General features: G+C 46.5%; 1 protein-coding gene across 2 annotated transcripts in view; it reads left to right on the plus strand.

The window, feature by feature from the left end:
• Positions 1-22,082, plus strand: part of LOC142468238 (uncharacterized) — a 407,600-nt gene that overhangs the window by 240,194 nt on the left and 145,324 nt on the right. The gene's annotated exons all lie outside the window — the stretch shown is intronic.

The raw sequence follows: 22,082 nt of genomic DNA on the forward strand, positions 1-22,082 counted from the left end.
TGCCTGTCCCCGCGCCGGGGAGGTGAGTGGAGCGGGAGGGAGGTGAGCGGGAGGGAGGTGAGCGAGAGGTGAGTGGAGGCAGCGGCAGGCTGCCCTGCCCACTGCCTGTCCCCGCGCCGGGGAGGTGAGTGGAGTGGGAGGGAGGTGAGCGGGAGGTGAGTGGAGGCAGCGGCAGGCTGCCCTGCCCACTGCCTGTCCCCGCGCGCGGGGGGAGTGGAGCGGGAGGTGGAGGGAGGTGAGTGTAGCGGGAGGTGAGTGGAGCGGAGGCGAGTGTGATGGGGGGGGGAGAGGACAGAGAGAGGTGTGTGTGTGTGTGTGTGTGTGTGTGGTGTGTCCCTGTGTGTCCTTTGGCCCGTCACTCCGCCTCAGGCCAATGAGAGGTGTGCGGGGGCGGGCCAAGGGACCAATGAGATTTCCCCTAGGGACACCGGACATTCCGACATCCAGACATCCAGACAGGCATACAGTGCTTTCAATTATATAGTATAAGATGCAAGTGACAATGCTAGGTAAAAACCATCTCTAAATCCTCTCATTGAAGCCTTTGCTGTGGCCCATTATAAGTGGCATGATTACCGAACAACTGAAGTTTAAAAGGAAGTTCAAAAGAAGTGAGGAAGAAGTGGACACCCCCAACTGGCCCTGATTCCTGCATTTGAACTACGCTGGAAAGGAGGATATTCACCACTTCTCAGTTCACATGAACTCCTTTCTTACCTGCGTCCTCTGACACCACACAGCTATACCCCCTGCACTAAAACACCCCTACAAATCCTCCTCACACATCCTCTTTCTATCCATGCTTCTCCTCCTTGCTTCTGGGGATATCTCTCCCAATCCTGGTCCCTGTCTTATTTCTACTTGCTCTCGTCCTCGCCTCCCACATGCAACTTCTGCTCCTTCTGCTGTTAACCCCTCCAACCTCATACCCATCCCCTGCCATCTCCCTCCTCTCTCCCTTTCTCCTGTGCCCTTTGGAATGCTCGCTCCCTTTCTAACAAGTTCCTCTCTGTACATGACTTCTTTCTCTCTCACTCTCTGCTTCTCTTTGCTATAACTGAGACCTGGCTCACTCAGTCTGACTCTGCTCTGGAAGCTGCCCTCTCCTATGGTGGCCTTTCCTTCTCCCACACTCCGCGCCCTGATGGCAGGGGTGGAGGCGTGGGGCTCCTGCTCTCCTCTCTCTGCCGTTACCGAACCCTTCCTATTCCCCCCTCTCTTGCTTTTCCCTCCTTTGAGGCTCACACTGTCCAGATCTCCTCCTCTCCCTGTCCATGTGGCGGTCATCTATCGCCCACCTACCTCTACTCACCCCCCTTCTGCCTTTCTCTCTCACTTTGAATCCTGGCTCTCTTTCTTTCTCTCTTCAGACTCCCCTGTTCTTCTCCTTGGGGACTTCAATTGCCACATTGATGACCCCTCTCTCTCTTGGGCTTCCCGCTTTCTTTCTCTAACCTCTTCTTTTGGCCTTCAACAGTGGACTGCAGCCAGCACACACAAGGATGGCCACTACTTAGACCTGGTTTTCACTAAAAACTCTCTCTGATTTCTCCATTTCCCCTTTTCCTCTCTCTGACCATCACCTCATCTCATTCTCTCTATCTCGCTTCTCCCCTTCTCCACCTCCATCTACCATCTCCATCGATTCTGCAGAAACTTGCGCTCTATTCACTTACCTGACTTTGAGTCAACTTTAAGCTCCTCCCTCTCCTCTCTCAGCTCTGCTACAGACCCTGACAACCTGGTCAGGAACTACAACTCTGTCTTGTCCTCGTCTCTTGATCTACATGCCCCGCTTTTTCTCTGCCGCACTCGCCCTTCTAACCCTAGACCCTGGCTAAATTCCCACACGCGCGTGCTGTGTTCCTCCACTCGTTCCTCTGAATGCCTCTGGAGGAAGTCTCACACTCTCGCAGACTTCCTTCACTACAAATTTATGCTATCCTGTTTCAACTCTGCCCTCTCGCAAGCTAAACAAGCCTACTTTTCTGCACTAATCAACATGCACAAGTCTAACCCACGCCGACTGTTCTCTGTCTTTGATACTCTACTCAAATCACCCTCAGCTGCCTGTCCTTCCTCCATCTCCGCTCAGGACTTTGCTGACTATTTTAAGGAAAAGGTGGAATCCATACGGCAGAACATCCCCTATGTTTCTTCCTCCCATCCTACACCTCTTCCTAACTCTCCTCCTGCCTTCCTTGACTCATTTTCCACTGTATCAGAGGAGGATGTGTCGCTGTTGATCGCCTCTTCTCCCTCTACCACTTGCCCTCTTGACCCCATTCCCTCCCATCTCCTAAAACCTCTAGCTCCTACTATAATCCCTACGCTCACACACATTTTTAACTCCTCCCTCTGCTCTGGAACCTTTCCATCCTCCTTCAAACATGCAACAGTCATACCATTACTCAAAAACAGCAAGCTTGACCCTACCTGTCTTTCTAACTATCGACCTGTCTCCCTCCTGCCTTTTGCCTCTAAACTCCTTGAACGTCTTGTATTCTCTCGCTTGCTCCATTTTCTCAATACCTATTCTCTCCTAGACCCTCTACAATCTGGCTTCCGCACTGCTCACTCCACCGAAACAGCCCTAACTAAAATAACTGACGACCTCCATGCTGCCAAAGACAGAGGTCATTACACTCTGCTCATATTACTCGACCTCTCAGCAGCATTTGACACAGTGGACCACCCTCTTCTCTTCCACATTCTCCATACTCTAGGTATTCGGAACAAAGCTCTATCCTGAATCTCATCCTACCTCTCCCATCGTACTTTTAGTGTCTCTTCTGCTAACACCTCCTCCTCCTCTATTGATCTCTCTGTGGGGGTACCCCAGGGCTCTGTCCTGGGACCTTTTCTCTGTACACACTCTCTCTAGGTGACCTAATAACATCTTTTGGGTTTAATTATCACCTCTATGCCGACGACACACAAATATACTTTTCAACACCTGACCTTACACCTGCTGTACAAACCAAAGTTTCTGAATGTCTCTCTGCTATATCATCCTGGATGGCCCTCCACCGCCTTAAACTCAACATGGCTAAAACAGAGCTCCTCATACTTCCTCCCAAACCTGGCCCTACTACCTCCTTCCACATTACTGTTGGAACTACAATCATTCACCCAGTAGCCCAAGCACGCTGCCTAGGGGTCACACTCGACTCCTCTCTCACATTCGCCCCTCACATTCAAAACATTTCTAAAACTTGTCGCTTTTTCCTCCGCAATATAACAAAGATACGCCCTTTCCTCTGTTGCTCGACTGCTAAAACTCTGACTCAGGCCCTCATTCTCTCCCGTCTTGATTACTTTAACCTCCTACTGTCCGGCCTTCCTGCCTCTCACCTGTCTCCCCTATAATCTATCCTAAAGGCTGCTGCCAGAATCACTGTACTCTTTCCTAAATCTGTCTCAGCGTCTCCCCTCCTGAAATCCCTCTCCTGGCTTCCGATCAAATCCCGCATCTCAAACTCCATTCTTCTCCTCACTTTTAAAGCTTTACATTCTTCTGCCCCTCCTTACATCTCATCCCTAATTTCTCGTTATGCACCATCCAGACTCTTGTGTTCTTCTCAAGGATGTCTTCTTTCTACCCCCTTTGTATGTAAAGCCCTCTCCCGCCTTAAAACTTTTTCACTGACTGCCCCACACCTCTGGAATGCCCTTCCCCTCAGTACCCGACTAGCACCCTCTCTATCCACCTTTAAGACACACTTGCTTAAAGAAGCATATGAATAGCACTGTGTATATTCTCAACATGATACATAAAGCTTGGCCCCCTGCAGACGCACTTACCAGAACTCCCTCCTAGTGTCTCTGTACGTTCTACCTACCTACCAATTAGACTGTAAGCTCCTCGGGGCAGGGACTCCTCTTCCGAAATGTTACTTTTATGTCTAAAGCACTTATTCCCATGACCTGTTATTTATATTATCTGTTATTTATTTGATTACCACATGTATTACTACTGTGAAGCGCTATGTACATTAATGGCACTATATAAATAAAACAATCTAAGTGTAGACAGTTTTTAGATAGTGTAAAATTAAATGTCTTGTCCTGAGGAAGCCACACACCCTTTCCTGGCGAAACGCGTAGAGTGGGAGCCGTCCTGAGAGGGGAGAGGAGAGAGACGTGATCGCCATTCAGAAATTCAACCAGCCGCGCACGGAAGTGACGTGACGGGACAAAGCGGAAGTGACGTACCGGCGGTGAGAGAGGCGAGATCATCCACCCAAAAGGCAGCTCCAAGCGCAGTACGGATGTACAACAGCTGAAGGGGAGTCCAACAGCCCACGGGAGGATACAGCCTGGGTTACACAGTCCACCACCGGAGACACAGAGTCGCAGAGAGAGGCTGATTACATCAGGTCCCATCGGAAGAGGCGGGTGAGCCTGAAGTTAACACACTCTTCTCTCCCTGATCACTAAGATTGTGAACAATGCATAATATATTCATTTTTATTGTAAGTGTTCATTTTTAAATTTATAAAGTTTAGTTTTATCATTGTATTGGTCTGCACTATGGTATCATTTTTCTTCACATACACTTGGTTGCTGAGCTGACAATTGGAGACCGCTTCATAGAGTGGAGAACAACATCCTTAGCAGAGACCATTGTGTGTCTAAATCGCTTGAATACAACTTACATCTTGTAAGTAGGCACAACATACGAGCCAAGACAAGACATTTAATTTTACACTATCTAAAAACTGTCTACACTTAGATTGTTTTTTGTCTTTTTTGTTCTATTTCCCTCCATGCTCCCCCTGGAATACAACGAAAGTGACGATTTGTGGGACTAGCGAAACCAGTCCCTACCAGCTGGGTTTGAGCAGGGGGTTTGAACCTATTAAATATTATTATTTGCACGTTATTTGAGCACGTTTTCATTATTGTAAAATCAATTGATTTTGTTAAAATCACTCACTGTAAAGTTTTTAGTGAAACACTAATAGAGTTAGCGCCGTTTTTTCACCTTCACTTAGCGCTATATAAATAAAGACATACAATACAATACAATATTGCTTGCGGGCGGAGGCGCGCAGAGGCTGAGGGAAAGCGGGTGCTTTCCCTGGCCTTAGACAGCGCGCCGTCCGGGGGCGTGTCGGCGGGTGGGCCAGTGACATCACGGAGCCCTCATTGGGTGAACCGCTCACGTGACCGGCCCTGCGCTCCGGCGAGCACGAAAATGTTACATTTTGCTAAGACTTACGCTTCCACACGCTTGCGGAAGCGTAAGCGAGCCCCTGCTAAAGCCGCTCTCAGTGCCGAGCGTAAGCGCGCCTCCGCCCGCCAGCACTAACCATGGACGCAGCCGTAGTGTGCTGTTACGTAATCTGCATTTATATCTGTAATGTGGGGCTGTCATGCGCCTTTGTCTTTAATTCACACAACATACTACTCTATATTGCTATGCGCCAGTCACTGAGTATAGCTAATTGGAATATATTCAGGTATGTTGCTGGATATAGTAAACGACTCTTTAAAAAGTTATTTAAGTAATAATCCCCGAATAACAGGGCATTATTGGCCAGTAATGCCCTGTTCTGAGGGGATTATTACTATTATAGGCTAAATCTAGGCTTTTTTCCCCCATAAATAAGACACTTTTGTATAGATATATAGATTTTTTTTAATTAAAATAAAATGGTAAATACATGAAACCACCTCTATATATACGCTTACACTGCAGATATCTATATCCACACACTGCCGTCCCACTGTGCGTACGCGCACACACACAAACTCCAGCTACACTCACACACACACACACTGCTGCTACACCCATAAACACTGCTGATAAGACTGACACATACACACACAAACTGCTACTACACACAAAATCTGCTGCTGCTACACATACATACAACAGCACAGCACCCCACACACACACTGCTGCTGCTACACATACATACAACAGCACACCACACACACACTGCTGCTGCTACACCCATTGTCACGGGAGACCAGGGGGTTCATGCAGTAAGCAGCGAAAAAAAGCATTAGCCAGTTTAGCAATTCGCCATGTTTTTTGGCGTGTTAAACTGGCTGTATGCTGTAAGGGGCGAATCCCTGCCAAATGAATGCGCCACCACCATTTGCTAAAATGGCAAGTAAGCAGTGGCGAGACGGCTGCTGGGCAGGAAGCTGCCGAGAAGCCGTCCCCTGCCGAGTTGTGTTTGCAGCAGAGAGAGATCCGCTGCTCTCTCGGCGCAAACATCAGCACATTAAAAATTATTTGTAAAACCATTTTTATTCATAGTGTACATGTGCAGGGGGTCTCTGGAGCTGAACCGCATTGGTTTCAGGTCGTGGGACCCCCTGCTTCCCGAGATACAGACCCCTTTATGAGGTGCCGGTATCCCTCTGCATTTAAAGCTCCCGATCACGTGACCGCGACCTGTAAACCAAGCAGAGGGATACCGGCACCCCCAAAAGGGGCCTGTATCTTGGGAAGCAGGGGATCCCCGGACCTAAAACCAAAAAGTTTCTGCTCCGGAGACCCTCTGCACATCTACACTATGAGTAAAACACACATATCAATAAAGACTCGTTCCTTACTTTACAGGGTATCTGCTATGGTAACGAAGCAGCATTAATATTTATTTAATAATACTATACAGTGAGCAGGGGGTCCCCCGAGCTGAACCGCATCACTTTGTGGACCAGGGACCCCCTGCTTCCCAAGTTACAGGCCCCGGAATGTGTGATCGGGTGGGCAGTGTCGCCGCCATCTTTATTGCGTCCCATACGCTACGTGCCCGCAATAAACATGGCGTCCACACTGTAACCGATGCCCCAAACCGGGGCCTGTAACTCGGGAAGCAGGGGGTCTCTGAGCCACAAATAAATGCGGTTTAGCTCAGGGGGCCCCCTGCTCCCGCACAATATTATTAAAATACATTAATGCTGCTTCATTACCATAGCAGATAGCCGCTAAGGCAATGAAGGGGTTAACGCATAGTAGCATGTTTATTGGGGACAAATGCCCCCAATAAACATAGCAGCAATACACAACATACAATACAGTAATGGGCAACATAACTATTATCCACAAATTTATAATAGTGCAGTTGTCCATTTAAAATACATACAGAACAATAAAGACATTAAATACATATAGCACTCACCCATGTCCTGCTGCCACGATGAAGGCCATCCTCATCTTCATCCTGCCCATGCCCCCTCCGCTTCTGCAAAACAGACACAAGAATAAAAACATCCACTGTAATGTCCCCTAACCCCTTCATCACCATAGCGGTTATTAACCGCTACAGTCATTAAGGGGTAACCCACCATCACCCACATACCCTCCTCCACTAACCCCCCCAGCCAATACCCCCTCCCCCCAACACATACAGTACAATAATGTGCCAAAGAACTATTATCTACATAGGGATAATACATTATTTGGCCATTATTAAACACATTAAATACCGTAGTAAAATAAAGAAAATTCTACTAACCTCATCAATAAGAAGGCCCCGTCGCCAGCATCATCCTTGGGGTCCGTTGCCAAAATAATAAATAGCCAATACATTTCAATGACATTAACATACCAATGAACCCCTTAATCACCTTATCGGGTACTAACCTCAAAGGTAATTAAGGGGTGAAGCCATCCTGCAATGGCAACACCACTTATGCATAACATCCTCAATGAATTAAAAAGCAATTTCCTAAACAAATCTCATGTAATCATTCAATATGAAGCTCAAATGCCACTTAAAACATTGCATTTACAGTGTATACATGTAGCATACCATGTAAGCTACATGTAGACGCTGCAAATCAATGTTAACAATACAATAATGCAACTAAAATAGCCTGACATCACAAGAAGTATATTATTTAATCCAATAAAGTCACCATCAATCAATTAACAGACATCAATTACATCCCTAAACAATTAAAATACCATCCATACCAATTACACAATTAACTATAGCTATCGTTACAGAGAACAAGTTCAAAACATACCAAAAAGGACACCAAAAATAAGAAAATATTAAAGCAAGGCTCTCCATAACCTACAGTACAGCATAAAGCCCAAAAATTACATCTCTCTAATATTAAAATACATTTAACACACATCTAAGCATACTGTAGCAGCATAGCCAACATCATTTTCAATAGGGCAAATCAAGCTTTTACAACACTATCATTTCTTACCCTGTATGTATATATCTCTCTAGACATATATACATGCATACATACAGTGGCAAGAAATGATATACCACAACAGCAAAAAAATACGCATGGTCAAAAACCTTTTTTAAAAAATCACAAGTTAAATAAAATACATTTCTTTATTTCACTTACCATTACTTGGCCCCTCCGACTCCCGTTGAACACCTTACTCATGAACCAATCCACGATCAGGAACCCATAAAATAATAAACCATAAAATAATAAACATTAAAATAATAAAACACGACAATCCAGGGGTCTTCTAGTTGTAATCCATCTTCATCTGTATTCTTCTACCTTCTTCCGTGGTCTTCTCCCCGTCTGCGGCCACGCCCTGGTCTTCTTTCTTCCCCGGAGGTCCTTCCTCCTCGGCGTCTTGCTTCAAAATGAGACGACATAGGCTTTTAAAGGCCTATGACGTCACATTTTTGTCATATGATTCCCACGGCCCTGATTGGGCCATGAAAACCATGTGTTTTGGCAGATGTAAAAAAAAATGATGACGTCACTTAAAGGGAATGAAAGCACAGCCAATCAGAATGGCTTTGCTTCAATTGCCTTTAAGATGACGTCATTAAAACAAACATGGCCGGCCTCACATGGTACGGGAGCCAATCAGAGCGTGGGAACTCTAACCCTACTCTGATTGGCTCTAGTATACCATGTGACAGAGGCTTGGGGGAGAAAGGATGTGACGTCATTGAAAGACTGTCACATGGTACTTGAACCAATCAGAGTAGGGATTAGTTCCCACGCTCTGATTGGCTCCCGTACCATGTGAGGCCGGCCATGTTTGTTTTAATGACGTCATCTTAAAGGCAATTGAAGCAAAGCCATTCTGATTGGCTGTGCTTTCATTCCCTTTAAGTGACGTCATCATTTTTTTTTACATCGGCCAAAACACATGGTTTTCATGGCCCAATCAGGGCCGTGGGAACCATATGACGAAAATGTGACGTCATACTCCTTTAAAAGCCTATGTCGTCTCATTTTGAAGCAAGACGCCGAGGAGGAAGGACCTCCGGGGAAGAAAGAAAACCAGGGCGTGGCAGCAGACGGGGAGAAGACCCCGGAAGAAGGTAGAAGAATACAGATGAAGATGGATTACAACTAGAAGACCCCTGGATTGTCGTGTTTTATTATTTTAATGTTTATTATTTTATGGTTTATTATTTTATGGGTTCCTGATCGTGGATTGGTTCGTGAGTAAGGTGTTCAACGGGAGTCGGAGGGGCCAAGTAATGGTAAGTGAAATAAAGAAATGTATTTTATTTAACTTGTGATTTTTTTTAAAAGGTTTTTGACCATGCGTATTTATTTTTTTTGTGGTATATCTTTTCTTGCCACTGTATGTATGCATGTATATATGTCTAGAGAGATATATACATACAGGGTAAGAAATGATAGTGTTGTAAAAGCTTGATTTGCCCTATTGAAAATGATGTTGGCTATGCTGCTATGCTTAGATGTGTGTTAAATGTATTTTAATATTAGAGAGATGTAATTTTTGGGCTTTATGCTGTACTGTAGGTTATGGAGAGCCTTGCTTTAATATTTTCTTATTTTTGGTGTCCTTTTTGGTATGTTTTGAACTTGTTCTCTGTAACGATAGCTATAGTTAATTGTGTAATTGGTATGGATGGTATTTTAATTGTTTAGGGATGTAATTGATGTCTGTTAATTGATTGATGGTGACTTTATTGGATTAAATAATATACTTCTTGTGATGTCAGGCTATTTTAGTTGCATTATTGTATTGTTAACATTGATTTGCAGCGTCTACATGTAGCTTACATGTTATGCTACATGTATACACTGTAAATGCAATGTTTTAAGTGGCATTTGAGCTTCATATTGAATGATTACATGAGATTTGTTTAGGAAATTGCTTTTTAATTCATTGAGGATGTTATGCATAAGTGGTGTTGCCATTGCAGGGTGGCTTCACCCCTTAATTACCTTTGAGGTTAGTACCCGATAAGGTGATTAAGGGGTTCATTGGTATGTTAATGTCATTGAAATGTATTGGCTATTTATTATTTTGGCAACGGACCCCAAGGATGATGCTGGCGACGGGGCCTTCTTATTGATGAGGTTAGTAGAATTTTCTTTATTTTACTACGGTATTTAATGTGTTTAATAATGGCCAAATAATGTATTATCCCTATGTAGATAATAGTTCTTTGGCACATTATTGTACTGTATGTGTTGGGGGGAGGGGGTATTGGCTGGGGGGGTTAGTGGGGGAGGGTATGTGGGTGATGGTGGGTTAACCCCTTAATGACTGTAGCGGTTAATAACCGCTATGGTGATGAAGGGGTTAGGGGACATTACAGTGGATGTTTTTATTCTTGTGTCTGTTTTGCAGAAGCGGAGGGGGCATGGGCAGGATGAAGATGAGGATGGCCTTCATCGTGGCAGACGCACATGGGTGAGTGCTATATGTATGTAATGTCTTTATTGTTCTGTATTTTAAATGGACAACTGCACTATTATCCATTTGTGGATAATAGTAATGTTGCCCATTACTGTTTTGTATGTTAGGGGGGTATAGGTGTTGTTGGGGTAATATATATATATATATATATATATATATATATATATATATTTATTTATTTATATATATATTTATTTATTTCGTGTGGGGCTGTTGTTTATGTGATTTTTTTTTATTGTGGGTAGTGGGGGTGGGTGAAGGGGGTATTAGCCCCAACGGTGGTTGTTTTGGGCTTGCGGGGGGGTAGCGGGAGGCCTTAACCCCTTCATGACCGTAGCGGTATTAACCGCGACAGTCGTGAAGGGGTTAAGTGCACCCGCAACCCCCCCCCGCAAGCCCTAAACAAACAACAAGGGCCAAATACCCCCTTCACCCAACCCCGCTACCCACAATAAACCTGGCACGGCTCTTTAACCCCTTCATTACCTTAGCGGTTAACCGCTAAGGTAATGAAGTGGGCTTTAAATGCATTTTTCTGCCTCGGATGCATGTCGGGGGGCTCCGGTGCTAATATTAATGGTATCAGCTCCGGAGACTCCCGGTATCAATCCCAGCCAGGAAAAAGGCCTGAAATTTTTCTAAGTGCCGATCCGCCGGTCATCCGCTGCCTCTGAGCAGCAACTAGCCATCTTTTTTTTGCGTGGCTGATCCGCCTGCAAAATGGTATTCTAGAGATGCGAATAGCTCCGCTTAGCTACTCGCCTCTTCTAGAATACAGCGTGGCGGAAAATTTGAATTTTTTGGCGGAAAGTGCCTTCTCGCCCCGCCACCGGCGGGAAAAAAAAAACCGCCTGCCAAACAGGCGTTTTTTTTTTAATCTCGCCACTTTCTCGCCCGTTACTGAATACGGATAGGCTTTTTAGGCAGAAAAGTGGCGAGAAGTGCCTTTCCGCCGCTTACTGCATGAACCCCCAAGTCTTATCTACACAATATATACCGGGAAATGCAACTGAGCACGACAATGCGGGGAAAATAAATTGTAATTTATTTTCTTTTAAGACAGACACACAATTTACACAATTACACTGAATATAACACTTACTGGGTCGGGGAAACTAAATATAAACTCCAGTGGACGAAACAAAGTCTCCGAGCACTCCGGCACGCAAACACTCCTTCTGGAGACGCGCTGCAGCAAAGGGAAAGCAAAATAACACATCCCTACATATCAATATTGATTTGGGGCCTTTTTTAAGGGAGGGATATAGAGCGCTTGGACTCTCAGTCTGTTATTATTATTATTTGTATTATTATATGGTGCATAGGATCGCAACACTGCTAATAAATGCTTAAGTACTAATTACTGCCATCCTGTCCTTGTGTTTATCAGCATCTGTCACATTACATACTGAATATTCACAGTGTTATCAGTATAAGGGGCCTATGCAGAGAGGTGCGAATACATGGTGTTATGCATGTATTCGGCATAATTAGCTTCCTGTATGCAGAGAGGTGTAGTGGCGTGGCGAATTTTGCATTATTCGCCAGGAGATTTTCTAAGCGGCATGATTCCGCCAAAGTAGTGGCGAAAAGCGCTTTTTTGTTCACGATCGCCATGTTGATATTTCCGCCATATGCAGGGAACGAAAATGTAACATTCTCGCCATGCGTGGTGTAATTCTGTGCGTTAAACTCGGCAATAGTGAGCGCCAGGAAAAAACGGCAGTAGCCGTCCCGATCCATGCCAGCAGGTTTCACTTGCTGTCACACACGAATCTGCAGCGGACGTCACCAAAAGACGTCTGCTAACTCTCAACCCTGTTCCCTCCAAGAATGACAGGAATGCAAGTATGAACAAGTGCAACGAAGGGCCAATAATATTGTATTGGCACTCTTCTTCATGCTGCATTCCTGCTGCCCCCCCCCCCCCTTACCCTTCCCACTCCCTCCCACTAATGGCATCTCCTGGTTGCTAGCATAAGCTAGCACTTTGCCAGCTTTACCCACCCCCTTTCCTCCCTGGCTCCGTTGCGTGAAGCCCATCAACGTGTCACGAAGGCGTCACGATCCATGGCACCAGGTTCCCCTTGCTGTCACACACGATTCTGCCACTGACGTCACCAAAAGACGTCTGCTAACTTTCAACCCTGCGCCCACCAATAATGACAGGAATGCAAGTATGAACAAGTGCAACGAAGGGCCAATAATATTGTATTGGCACTCTTCTTCATGCTGCATTCCTGCTGCCCCCCCCCCCCCCCCCCGACACGGCTATTTCGCACTATGAAAACATGCAGAAATGATAAAACACTACTGATTCAGCTGTATGATCCTTTCCTAGACAACAAATTTATTGGCTGCTCATACACAGGTCATGTAGTCATTTTATATTTATAATGTAAAGCTCTGTTCTACAGGCTGAAGGTTAATCTCATGTTGCTTGCTGTAACTTCATAATTGATATAATCAGAACATGTATTGATAATATGGCAGGGACTCATTGTGATGTATCACAAGTATAGTAGCCAGAAAAAATATAAACATCATACTAAGACAAATAAAGTCATATTATATAGCAAAATAAGACCTTATACTTTGTTAATGGTTAGCCATACATATTCAGCAAAATGAGCGTGCTTGTAATGTATTGGACTATATTTATATATTTTAAGAACAAAACATTATGTAACAGACAATTAACACGAATAATCTACATGTGGTACTGTTAAAAACCGTCAGTGCAACAAATCAATAAATTGATTATCATAGTACCTTTACAAATGAACGAAATGTATTGCAGGACTGTTGATATTCTCCAGCAACTTATTCTCCTTCACAACTTCTGCTTCAGCAAGTGATGCATTTTCATCAACATTAACACGTTGGTGACCACTGAATGGTACAGCAGCGGAAGCTGTGTCCCTGTGGAGGAGCATATATTGGGTAGAAATACGACTATTATTCCCCCATTCATTATGCTGTTGATGCTGCATGTATCGATTAGTGACAATATCATTAGAACACTCTCCTGCGAGTTTAGCTGAATCCTCTGTATTCTGAAGTTTACACGTATCCACGGCAGTGTAACGGGAAACAAATCTCACATTTTCTGTCGGAACGTGACAACAGGAACGTAATTTCCAGGCCCTCAAGGTTTCTCCTTCACGACAAGTTGTTTTCACGAAACAGGCTTGTAAACATAGATTCCTCCTGATTCCATTTTTCCAAGTTTTACTTTGCGGTGCAAATTTATAATATTCGTAGTGATTTTCAGCGTATGCATAAATTTCCCTTACTGTCGCTTGTTTGTCCATCTTATTACAAATAGCGGCAATAATTATTTGTTTGTAAGTTATTTTTGGTCTTTGCTGCAGTGCAGCTCGTGTATCCATGTTGGCCAGAGAGGAATGTGTACAACAATATTATTTTGCCTATACTGTATGTTCCTTAAACTTCATGAAGAAATTTAAACTTTTTATCAGCTCGGTCTCCTGTTCAAGGTTATTGTACAAAGGAAAGTCTGTAATTTGTTCACACTCCCTAACACAGATGTTTCATGGCAGCATAGAAGGGAAAAATGAACAGAAATATAAGTTTTAAAATTGTTTTATTTCCCTTTCAATTATTTAACTACAATATTATTAACATTTTTTAAACGTTTCAATGTAACAGAACATTTGAATATATAATTCTCTAGGTTAGCTGACATAAAAACTAAGAGCTATCCCATGTTTATTAGAGGTTGTGTATTTGAACAACCTTTTGTATCTTACAATGTGCCACTAAACAGAATGTGCAAACATCATTTTATATATACACCGGTAGCCCGTATTGTCTGTATTAACATACACATGGCTAGTGACTGTCTTATCAACATACAAACGTACAGCTTTCTGCGTTTGGTGCGTCAATAAAATATAATAACATTACTTGCATGTTTTAGAACGGGTCACGGGAGCAGCAACTACAGTGCGTGCTTTTATTGCTTTTCGCAAACGTTTTTTCACGGGTTGCACTGTAACACTCTGAAGGCACTCATTACTGTTAAAATTTCCTGAATCTGTGTGACTAGTCACAAGACTGCCTGATTGCAGCACATCAGATTGACACGATACGACAGGTGTGGATGTGCCTCTTTGACTCTTTGATGTGTGTGCGTTTTTGCCTTGTACATGTTGTAACAAGGGCACGCCACAATTATCAGAGAAGTTAACATTTTCTATTTGTTGCTCATTAGGCACATTTTCTAAACTACGACATGTGTCAGTCTGCTGTGTTGCAATTGCACCTTCTGCTTCGGAATTGTTAGGGCAGTTGATTTGCAAACCATCTGCACCCTCCAAAGTGGCTACAAACGTGGAAGGCAAAAATGACGTCAAAACAGTAGAAGTTTGGAGGTCATTTTGTTTGAGTAAGCAGGTAACAATTGCCTCCATATAGGAATTATGTTTCCTAAGTTCTGTTACTGCATTTTTCAAAATGTCTTTGACCTCTGTAATTTCCCTGACCATGTGTTGATGTACAGACATTAATTGAGTGTGGTTCTCAGAATTTCTTTGTAACAAACGTTGCTCCGCCTCCTGGATGGACAGCAGTTCCTGATCGTTGCCATTGCCAAAGTCGATACTGTTGTCCATTGCATGACGTGGTACATCTATGAGCGGTGAACATGCTTCCTGAGACACATTGATGAAACTCCTGCTTCCTTCGCTCAGTCCATCTATGTGTAGCGGACATGTAAAATGGCTACAGTCATCTCTCCTGCTGACAGTAAGGCCTGGTAAGTTGTAGGCATGCCAGCAGTAATTATGGAGGTTTGTCCTCACACCCTGGTGGGGTGCCCTGTGTATGGATGGGAGTAGTCACATGCTCTGACTCCATGGTTAGTGATGTCAGAGGTGTGTCAGCTTCCAGAGTATACATAAGGCACAGCACTGAGCCTAAAGTTAGTTCTGCACAGATCTACGTTCAGCTCTGCCAAGAGGAGGAGTTCTGGCAGGAGCCCAAGTTCAAGTACTAGCCTAAGAGACTGAAAGTTATGTTATAGTAACCATAGAGGAGACTGTGTCCAGGGACCTGGCACAGGGCAGTGATCCCTGCGGGGATAGGGAATCCCTATCTAAGGAGAGATACACCTTTTAAAGGGAGGCACTGACTGTAGAATGAGTGGCTAAGAATATACTGCGAGGGGCAGCTAGCCCACATCAACCAATAAAGATGTTCTCATTCACAAACCCTCTCGTGTAAATGTGTGGAGTGAATGTACAGAGAGGAGCACCACGGAGGAGTTCCTCAACAGGATCATCCCCTTGCGGACGCAGGGACCCTGATGAGGTGGAGGCGCTGCACTGGAAATAGGTGAGACTCAGCACACTACCTCAGCTGCCTGTCTGGACGGGTCCTCCCCACACACCATCATGCGGGAGACTCAGGAGTTCTGTTGCCAACAGGTGCACCACCAGACACTACCACACTGTAATGGGGGCCGGTTAGACCACAGGGGCCAATGTGAGATTGGGTGGGTCAGGCCGGTTCAGAAATACCGTTACATTTGGAGGCGAGCTGCTGAGATCAGATCTGTCATCAGGACAGGCTCTAGCTAGGCACACTGGGAAACAGGGAGAGCGTCTGCTGCCACTCTGTGCTGCGTAGGGACGGACCTAGGGGTGGTCAGGGGGCTGACGGGATATTGTCAGTTCGCAGGGACGACCTAGGGGCCTGAAAGGAGTGAGGGGTCTGGAGCCGGGCTATAGCTGACCGAGTCACCTTGAGGCAGTGCTAGTTGGTAGGACGCCAGAAGGGATAGCCTGTAACTTGGTCAGGAATCCTGGAGAGGGTCTGCGCTAGGCTGACCAAGAGAGGTAGACGCACCAAGTACTGCATGGCAGAGCCAGAGTACCTAGCCCATTCCAGACACTTACCATAGGGAGCACAGACTGGGAGGAAGGAGACACAGCAGACACTGAGAGAGTGAGCCTAGCCTGAGGTAGTGCAACATGAGTCCAGCCTAGTTCAGGTACACATGTGGTGGTGCATCTGAGCAACTCTTTATTGTACTGATGTGGAGGCTGCCCCGCAGAGCGGAGTCCCATGTACGATAACTGTTACGAGAGAATGGAGGATCCGCGTGGTGCGGAGAACACAAAATGGCGACCAGAGGCTGATGGGGAGGGCACCCGTGGCGTGCACCCCACTGAAGAGCAAACTGTCGCCGAGTTATCGTTAACCAGTCTGCTCTGGAGCGGAGCGAAGGCCGTGGCTGCCCCGTTTTTATCCTGTCTGGGACACCGAGGGGCCACCCTTGAAGAGTGTGAGGAAATTGTAATAATTGGGGGAGAACCCCGCGAGGAGAGCAAACAAAATGACTTTTTGGGCTTAAAAGCCAACCAAAATGGCGGTTCCCGCTTGCTAGGGAAACCGCATGGGACAGTCACAGAAGAAATGGCTGATGCAGAACTTGCAAAAAGCTGGCCGGGAATGGCGCGAACAGCAGAGCCCCGCCCTGATGGGGGGCATGGTGCGAAAGCTATGGCTGCGCCTTCATGGACAGTGACTCACTCGGCCCCTATGCTGAGTCAACCGCTTAGTCTATGGGACCCTCCCCTGATTTCCACCAGGGGGAGTGACTTTCAACTATGGCCTGTGGGAATGCACCCACTGGGCCCAGGGACTGATATCCAGACGGCGCCACTACACAAAGTAGTTCCGGCCGCGGAACTGATTTGCAAGAAAGAGGGATATTTTGCACGCAAAGCTGCTGCAAGGAGAAGGCGGGAACTAGCCGCGGGAAAAGAATCCAGCTCTGAGGAGGAAACTGGCGCGAAAACGTAGACCGCGCCCACCAGGACTGAGAGAGGCGCGGCCTTAATTAAGGGGCATGATATTCCCCTGTGGGACCCGCCCATAATTGCAACCCCTGGGGGCGGGTTCCAGCTATGTCAGCGGAAGGAGGAGCCGAAGCAGGAAATGGCTGGCCCAGAAGCTTCTATCGGTCAGTCACGAGGAACCACTGACCTGGAGAAACCCACACTGAAAGTGGTCCCCACAAAGAGAATGGCCTGTCCCTCCGCTGTGGGAACTATGGTCTCCACTCAGCCCTACTCAGTACCCGGCGGGCTACTGGTAGTAAGGGTGGCTAACACCGAGACGGTGGTCGGGCTCTGCCTACAATGCGGGCTGCCCGGAGGCACGGTCAACACGGCGGCACGTTGCCCACATTGCGGGACACTGTACTTATGGCCTATGCCAACGTTTATACCGATACAATCGGCTGACCCCCCGGGGGACCAGGCTATGCGAACCGCCGAGTCCCCTGGCGCACTGTGGATAGGACGTGCGAGTCCCGGAGAAAGGGGACTGGAGCCGGTCAAGTCGGCTGGGTCGGCCGCAACCGAGACAGTCGGGTCACCTCCTGACCGCACCGAGAAGGGAGAATACTCGGACGAGGATCTCCGTGAACTTGCGAAGGTGACAGCGAGGCCCAGGATAGAACCGGGGAGGACGACACCCCGTGGTACCAGCAGCTGTCAGAAAGACAGGACGTCCCCCGCAGATCGGCGAGCCGAGAGACGGAGTCCCTCCGCCTCAGAGCGTGGCGGCGACGGACGAGAGACGCCGACACCCCTGCGGACGGGTAAGAGGTGTCCCTTCACTTACCTTGCCCCAGCAGACGGTGTAGGAGCGGAGAGGCCATGCCAGGCCGCAGGCGCACGTGGAGAGACGGCATCACTTCCGGTGAGGACGACGGCGGAGCTTCCGGATGTCGTCATTGAGGAAGAGATCCCGAATGGGGGTCCAACCCGCGATGACGGTGTTTCCGGTTCCGGGGAGGACATCACTTCCGGTGGCGACAGCGGAACCCCGAGGAAGAATGCAGCGACGCTTCGGCGATCGGGGGAAGGTCTCCGATCACCTACAAGGCCCAGGAGTTGGATGGGCGATCCAAGGACTGAGGAGGGTGAGATATCCTCATTGGACCAGTCTACGGTCAGCCAGGAACGGGTCGTAACCCCGTGGGGTCCCATTCCTTGCCCATCCGCCCAATCCCCCGCCCTAGCTAAAACCCCTGCCCCAATCACACGGTCCCCGGGTTCCCCGCCTAGTTTGGAATCTGTGGACATATCATCAGGGGGAGAAGGGAGACGGACTGGGGAAAGACAGCGCAGTGGCGCTACGGAGGGCGATTCTCGGGGAGGGGGAGAATTGAGAGTGGTCACGACAGCACCCGAGCCAGTGATAAAGGCCCCGGGGTCTTCCAGGTGGTCCCTACCGCGATCGGCACGGTCATCGGGGATATTTTCTATAGACGATGATAGGGAGTCAGGGAGGTCAAATAGATTCAGGGAGAACCGTTGGTGGGCCCCACTATTCGAAGGGTACTCCGCCTGGATGGACCGCACTCGGTTCCTCATCCGGCGAGAAGATGTAGTGGACTACTGGTGGGCTGTGGGAGAATTTACACCGGAACAGAGGGACAGAGAGTTGCAGGAGCGGTGGCTGCAGATCGAGAATAGGGAAATAGAACCCATGGGTCCTAGCATCCTATCAGACCCCGTGGACCCTGATGAGCCCCTATCATGGGTGTTGCCTGGGAGGGCAGGTAAGGCTGACCTGACTAGGATAAGTAGGGCCGAGAGAACCATAATGGCTCGGTATAAATCTTCCCACGGGTTGGAGTACCCGTATGTCCCTGAGCCTCTCATGGATGAGATAGAGGACAACCGGGATAGGTGGCTTAGGGAGGCCATAGAAATGCACCTAGTGGGAAGAGGGAGTTCCGTAATAGGGAAGAAGGCTGAGGAGCGCATAGAGCACTTAGTGCGGGTATGGGGCATTGGCCGAAACATCTATAAGCACCGGGTGACATATAGGCCTGAGAGGGGACTGCCTAGGCACTATCACGTCACGGTCATAGACATGGGCGGAAGAGAGGTCAAGAAACCTGACCCAAATCACTATTTTTAGGGGGTACTATACATTACGCGGGTTCGTGGCTGCTGGTCGGGGCGGGCTTGGCGGAATGTACTGTAGTCATTTTTGTTATACACCATGAAGATTTGTATGAAAAGTTAACCAATTATGTGTTGTATTTCAGTGCTTCCTGGAAAAGGGTATACAAATTTAGGTCCCAGCGAGGACGATGGGATTCACCAGGGGGAGAATATAGCGGACATGTAAAATGGCTACAGTCATCTCTCCTGCTGACAGTAAGGCCTGGTAAGTTGTAGGCATGCCAGCAGTAATTATGGAGGTTTGCCCTCACACCCTGGTGGGGTGCCCTGTGTATGGATGGGAGTAGTCACATGCTCTGACTCCATGGTTAGTGATGTCAGAGGTGTGTCAGCTTCCAGAGTATACATAAGGCACAGCACTGAGCCTAAAGTTAGTTCTGCACAGATCTACGTTCAGGTCTGCCAAGAGGAGGAGTTCTGGCAGGAGCCCAAGTTCAAGTACTAGCCTAAGAGACTGAAAGTTATGTTATAGTAACCATAGAGGAGACCGTGTCCAGGGACCTGGCACAGGGCAGTGATCCCTGCGGGGATAGGGAATCCCTATCTAAGGAGAGATACACCTTTTAAAGGGAGGCACTGACTGCAGAATGAGTGGCTAAGAATATACTGCGAGGGGCAGCTAGCCCACATCAACCAATAAAGATGTTCTCATTCACAAACCCTCTCGTGTACATGTGTGGAGTGAATGTACAGAGAGGAGCACCACGGAGGAGTTCCTCAACAGGATCATCCCCTTGCGGACGCAGGGACCCTGATGAGGTGGAGGCGCTGCACTGGAAATAGGTGAGACTCAGCACACTACCTCAGCTGCCTGTCTGGACGGGTCCTCCCCACACCATCATGCGGGAGACTCAGGAGTCCTGTTGCCAACAGGTGCACCACCAGACACTACCACACTGTAATGGGGGCCGGTTAGACCACAGGGGCCAATGTGAGATTGGGTGGGTCAGGCCGGTTCAGAAACACCGTTACATATGTAATACATGATTCGTGTTAAGATCAATACTCAGAGTGTAACAAAACAATTAATATACTAATCGAGAATCTGAACACAGGAACGTCAGAAAGTAAACTAGTAGCTGCATCCAACTACAACCATTCATATTTATGCAACAATGCATACATGTGTTTCACAGCACAAACATATGTTGTGGTGCAAAACTGGGGTACAGTTATGCAATGCACAAAATTACATTCTGACCGGCAAAGGAAACTGTGTGCTGAAGTTTCAACAGAGATGGGAGTGTAGCAGAAAGCTTTGGAAATAAACTATGTACGCATTAACATTCTTAAAATGCCATAGGTACTCACATAAGGAGAAATATTTATCATTTACATCAAATTACTTGGGCCATTATGACATATTCATAATGTAGCAATGGCCAAGAAAAGTGCTAAATCCGTGTATTATCCTGTCAAAGTCAATTTGATTTTGAACACAGCATTGCCTTCACACATATCACCTTTCATAGTTAGTTGTCATTTCTGTTGCATTCCAGTTCATGTTAAACATGTGTTTGAATTTTTTTGTGACAGCATTACCTCATGTAACCTTATGTCACGGCCTTGTGTGTGTCGTTCAATAAGGTAGTTTTAAGTATATTGTGTGTTCATTATTTTCAACATCTCACTCTGCACCATCTGAGCACCCAAAATTTAACTACTTTTCCCGTTATTTCACAAGTCTCACAACACTTTTCTGTTACATTGTCCAACCATAGTGCTGTGGTAGGTACTTATTGAGATTTTCATTTAGCAGGAACAATTTCAAACACAGTCATACTAATGCAGATACTAACATTTGTACGTTGTAGAAAGAGACAGAGTTTAACCCCATGTGCCACAGAATTCCCACTTTGCATCGAAGACACACTGCGTGTGACATGCACAGCTTTGTTATTAGTGCGAGTGTATATAACGTTACATGGTTTGACACAAACCACGCACTACAAAGTAATATACACATGCAATGCTGTATCGTTATTTCGGTTATGGACTGTAATTGGAAGAAGTGCAAGATAAAATAGTTGCAAGGCAAAACAAATGGAAACAACTGTTTAGTACTGTGTGAAAGAAAACATATGATAACACAATGTACCTTCTAAATCATCAACTGAATGTTCCGGGGACGTGCCTTGTGTTTGCATGCAGTCTTGTGGAGTGTCATTTAGGAAATGTTCAGACACAGCAGATGGAGACACACAGACCTCTGCAATGTATAAATGCATAACAAGTCGTTAACTAAGCACTACTCTCTTTGCTGTTACGTTGCATAATGAGTAATGTGTCATGTGTGAAAAGTAGCCACGTTTCATGCCATTTTGGCAGTCAAACGTGTTAGGAAACGTTACATGTATCATTGCTGGCAAGCACTAGTGTTTTAATATAGTTTTGTTTCTGTCACCATACACTGTGCCACATTGTTTTGTTAA

Source organism: Ascaphus truei, chromosome 1 (assembly GCF_040206685.1).
Source record: "Ascaphus truei isolate aAscTru1 chromosome 1, aAscTru1.hap1, whole genome shotgun sequence".
NCBI lineage: Eukaryota > Metazoa > Chordata > Amphibia > Anura > Ascaphidae > Ascaphus > Ascaphus truei.